Here is a 6,000-nt window from a genome sequence, read left to right on the forward strand (position 1 = left end):
GAGTTTGTTCCATATTAATTAAAAGATATAGCTTATCAATGGAATGAGTAATGGGAAGAAATAAGGGGTGATAATGCTGAATAGGCAATATAGGATGACATTTTAGGTTCTTTTCTTTATCATTTCTTTCTCAGGAGTTAAGGAAAGATACGGTTGAGGAGTTTGTTAATCTAAAGTAGGGTAAGATGAGTGTCAAGGAGTCTGCTCTAAAGTCTTAGTAGTAAGCTCGTTATGCTCCAGAGTTTGTGCATAATATGAGGTACTAAATGGGGAAGTTTTCTTCTAGTTTGTCCCATGATTTAGTGTGAAATATATGGATGCTATGTTGAATAATGATAAGGACATCTCCAGACTGAAAGTTTTTATACAACAGGTTGAGAATGTGTAAAAGAAGCAAGTAGAAATGGGAGAGAGATAGAATAAGATGTTTAGATATTTAGAGCAAGGTGCAGGTCACAAGAATAATGGCAGAGATGGTTGACAGTGGACAAAGAAGAAGAATTAGGGGAATTCTTATTTGATAGCTGGTGCTTCTTATACTAAGCCTTTAGATGATTGTAATTTTCAGGCTAGTACTGGTCCTAAGGCACAGGGTGCCTAACCTTAGGCTAGTGGAACTCATTCAAACCCACCTTATCCTTTTTGTTATTTTTTTGGACAAATTCACCATGGGTATTTTAAGGAAGGGAAAAATTAGTGTTATAATTATGCTCAACTTAGTCATATGCAACAAGATTTTCCTTCAACCAAGGTTTCCATTGGTGCTAATAAGGTTTTGGTCGCCATATCTTTAGCTCCTGTGCCAAAGGGTGCTATTTTGAGTACCGACACTAGTCGAAATAATCTCTTTTCATTTGGTACTTACTAGGAATCTAAGGAATCCCTAATATTGTTACTTGTATGTTACAACTCTTCTCTTATGATGTTTCTTATTTGCTTGATTTGGGTTCTACACTATCTTATGTGATCCTTTATTCATCTATGCATTTTGGTTTGGTCTTGAAAATATTTCCATCCCCTTTTTTATATCTACCTATGTAGGTGATTCAATAGTTGTTAAAAAATCTATAAGGGTTGTGTGGTTTCCATATTTTAAAGGGAGACATTGGTGGATTTGTTAGAGCTCGACATGGTAGAATTTGATGTAACCTTGGGAATGAACTGTCTTTCTTCGTGCTATTCTTCTCTAGATTGTAGGACCCCAAAGGTTAGTTTCTAATTTACTAATGAACTAATATCAGAATAAGAAAGGGAGTTCCTTAGTACAAAAAAAAAGGTTTATTTCCTATCTTAGATCCTAAAAGTTGATTTCTAAAGGGTATCTGTATCATCTAGTTTAGGTTAAGGATTCTGAATCTGAAAGTCCTTCTTTGTAATATGTCCCTATGGTTAATGAATTTTTTGATGTCTTTCCCAATGATCTTCTTGGAATTCCTCCTGATAGGGAAATAATTTTGAGATTAATCTTCTATCGGATACTTGTCCTATTTTCATTCCTCTCTATAGAATGGCTCTGACTAAACTAAAGGAGCTATATAAGGAATTGAAAGATTTTCTTGATAAAGGGTTCATTCATCCCAATGTTTGCCCATGGGGTGCTTTTGTACTTTTCAAGCAAAGGAAAGATGGGTCTCTTTGGATATGTTAAGACTATTGTCAGCTGAATAAGGTGATGGTGAAAAATAAGTATCCTCTTCCTAGAGTTGATGATCTTTTTTATCTACTTTAGGGTGCTAGAAGTTTCACCAAGATTAATCTCCATTGAGTTATTATTAGTTGAAAATTAGGGAGTTTGATATCTCTAAGATTGCTTTTCGAAACCTATATTGTCACTATGAGTTCTTGGTTATGTCATTTAGGTTGACTAATGTTATGATTACTTTCATTGATCTTATGAATCGGTTTATTAGGAAATTTATGGATTTGTTTGTTATACTTTTCATATATGACATCTTGTTTTACTCTAAGAATGAGGAGTATCATGCCAATCACCTCCAAATTACGTTGTAGACTCTTAAGGACCAGAAGTTTTAAGTAAAATTTTCTAAGTAAGAATTTTGGTTAAGTGTTGTGACCTTTCTTAGGTATGTTGTTTCTAATAAGGGGATAAAGGTAGATCCACAAAAAATTTTCACCATTAACAAATGGCCTAGTCCCATGACTCCAATCGATTTTAGGAGCTTTTTGGGCTTTGATGGGTATTACAGGAGATTTTCAGAGAGCTTCTCATCTATCATTGTACTGTTTATAAACTTAACTCAGAAAAAGTTTTTAACTCAGAAAAAGTTTAAGTTCTTATGGTCCGATGCTTGTAAGGGTAGTTTTGAGAAGTTAAAGGATAAGTTGACTTCTGTACCAGTTTTAACCTTGCCCGAGTGTACTGATGGTTTTGTTGTCTTTGGTGATATGTTCCCTGTGGGATTGGGTTGTGTTTTATATAGCATGGTAGGGTTCTGCCCTACTCTTCCAAGAAGCTTAAGGTTCATGAAATGAATTACTTGACTCACGATATAGAGTTGGCGGATGTGGTTTTTGCTTTGAAGATCTAGTGCCACTATCCATATGGAGTGCATGTAGATGTCTATTCATATTGTAAGAGCTTGCAGTATGTGTAACCAAAAAGAGTTAAATCTCAGGCAGAGGAGATAGCTTTAACTACTTAAAGATTATGACATGAGCCTTCACTACCATCTAGGTAAAGCTAATATTGTTACTGATGCTCTTAGCAGGTTGTCTATGGGGAGCCTATCCCATGTTGATAAGGATAAAAGAGGATTGGTAAGGACATTCACAGGTTGGCTAACTTGGGATTTTTTCTTTTAGACTTTGAGGATAGGAGAGTGATTGTTTATGAAGTGGTCAAATCATTTCTTGGTGCTTTGGTAAAGGAGAAATAGGCTTTAGATCCCATACTAATACAAATTAGGGATAATGTAGGTCAGCAAAAGGTTATAACTTTCGAGATTAGGGGAGATGGCATCTTGAGGTATCAATGTAGGTTGTGTATTCGTGATGTTGATGGGTTGCAGGAAAGGATTTTAACTGAGGCTCATAAGTCCAAATATATAATTCATCCAGGTTTGACTAAGATGTTTCATAATTTGAAGAAAATCTACTGGTGGAATAACATAAAATAAAATGTGGCTTATCTTGTGACTAAATATATGGTTTGTTAATAAGGCAAGGTTGAGAATTTGAAGCTGGTGATATGTCCCAAGAAATAGAGTTTCCCATGTGCAAGTAGGACATGATTAATATGGACTTTGTTATGGGTCTTCCACAGTATCGCAATCAGTATGATTCTATTTTGGTCATTATGCATAGGAAACTAAATCTTCTCACTTCTTGCCTGTACGAAATAACTAATTGGGAGAGGATTATGATAAGTTATTCATTCATGAGATTATGAAGTTGTATTTTTCAGACCGAAGTACGCATTTTTCGTTTTATTTTTGGTATGCATTTCAAAAAGGTTTGGGTACTCAGGTGAACCTTAGCACCGCTTTCTACCCTCAAATGGATGGATAAGAAAAACAGACTATTCATACTTTGAAGGATATTCTAAGGGCCTATAGGATTGACTTTAATGGTAGTTGGGTTGACCATTTGCCTTTTATTGAGTTTGCATCTAATAGCAGTTATTATTCTTGAATTCTGATAGCCCTTTTCAAGGCTCTTTATGGTAGAAGGTATAGGTATCCTATTAGGTGGTTTGAGGTTAGTGAGACTAGGTTCTTTGGTCCTGACTTGGTTTACCAAGCTATGGAGAAGGTGGAAGTGATTTAAGAAAGACTCAAGACTGCTTATGATTAGGTATTCTTGAAGATATCTCTTATGAAAGGATTCATGAGGTTTGGGAAGAAAGGGAAGCGCAGTCCCCATTATGTTGGACCATACCAGATTGTATGAAAAGTTGAGAATGTTGCTTATGAGTTTGAATTACCTGTGAGTTTGGCTTTGATTTATCTTATTTTCCATATGTCTATGTTGAAAAAGTATGTAGGTAACCCTTCATAGATAGTTCTTCTTGAGGATGCTGGTGTTATGGATTCTTTATCTTATGAGGAGGTCCTGGGTGAAATATTTGATTGACAAGTTTGTAGATTGAGGAAAAAAGATGTAACTTTTGTGAAGGTTCTTCAAATAAATTAAAAGGTATAAGAGGCTATATGGGAACCTAAGGAGGATATGAAGGAAAAATACCCGTTCTTATTTCCTGTGTAGGATAAAAGTGCTTATGGTATGAGTTTCGTTTCCCTCTTTTCGTTGTTTGAATTTGTCTTTGGATTCTACTACATTCTTACTATTCCCATGCTAAAAGTGTCATAACTCATCATTCGAGGACAAATGATCCTATGAGGGGGATAATGTAAGACCCCACAAAATTTCAACAAATTTATTTTTGACCCTCATGCATGCGTAATGTTAGTTTTTGACTTATATTATTTATAAGAATGTTAAAATGGTATTTTAAGAAGGTTTTGGATATTTTGAAAGGGGTTAAGGGTCATTTTGGGACACTGAGGCAATGAGGGTCCACGATATGGTTGTGTCATGTAAGTTAACCTCCACGATATTGGCATATCATGCCAGTGTTTTACTTACTTCAAATTTTTTATTTTTTATTTTAGGTGAGGGGCTTTTGGTGTTTTTACCCCTTGTACGACCTTTAAACATAAAAACAACCCCATTCCCTTTAGTTTTGAAAGATCAAATCATTCTCTTTCTCTCTTAAACTCAAAACCAAAGAATATTCAGTGGTTTTACTATGAATTTATTATTTGGGCTCCAAACATTGAATTTAACTTCAATTTTCTATGTATTTTAGGCATGTTTCTCTTCCCTAAACTTGAATTTTACATTGCGGCATTAATTGAATGTATTTTCATATGATTTAGATTGGGGGTTTTGAAATTGGGTTGAGGGGTTTAGGGTGTTACTGATTGAATTACTTGTCCCATGTTTTAAATTTATTATTCATGCTTTAGATTAATATTTTGGGAATGAATTGGTACACTATTTAAATGGTTGGAAGAGGGACATAGGTTCCCTAATTGGATGAATTTTCGCTTGGAATTGGCATTAACCTCAACCAACTTTGTAAACTTGACTCTAAATATGGAAAATTGCATAGTTTAACGAGTTTTTGAAAACCCAATGCATTGCATTAATGAATACATGGATATAAAAATGGATTTAGTATGGCCTTGATGGCCATGGTTTGTATTTTAAATGGAATATGGGAGACAATATAGTTATGTGGATTGGTTTGGAATGTTTAATTTAGCTTGCAAGTGTGTTGGTATAACGATACAAAGTGGTAAATGCCTTAATGAATGACTCCTGGGTGACTTGTGGGTTTTATATCAAATTGTTTTAATTTTGGCTTAAAGGGGGTTATGTAGCTTACCGTGAAGGTGTAAGTCTGGGGGGAACGAACATAGAAACCAAGTTTGCTCGTGTTTGGGGTCTATATAACTATGTGCTTTAAGCATACCTGATATATGCGTATACGCACATACATACATACATATATATACATACACACACACACACATATATATGTATATATTTAGGATGAATATTACCTTGGTGAATTTAGTTTTTCCTTTGTTCATGAGGTTAATGCGAACTGGCATCTTTTCAGTAGGGGGAGCTAAGCCCATATAGCCCATGGGTGCCTTTAGGATGTATCAAGCTACACAGTCTAGGTTAATTGCTTTAAACTCTATTGTTCATGACCCTTATCCCTACCTGGCATCCTATATATATGTATATGATTGTACTACATATGATTTATGACCAGATTTTAATTATTTCATTATCTTATCTCTATCCCCTAAGTTACTTGATATTGCTCGCCCCACTGATTGTACCTGGATGCTACATTATTTCATGATGTAAGGTTTGAGGAATTTTCTATTGCTCTTTTCCAATGTTAGGTGGTTAAGTACTCTTATCGATCAGTTATGGAGTGGTCAGCTTCCATCCTTAGAAAGG

This window comes from Capsicum annuum, chromosome 3 (genome assembly GCF_002878395.1).
Source record: "Capsicum annuum cultivar UCD-10X-F1 chromosome 3, UCD10Xv1.1, whole genome shotgun sequence".
NCBI lineage: Eukaryota > Viridiplantae > Streptophyta > Magnoliopsida > Solanales > Solanaceae > Capsicum > Capsicum annuum.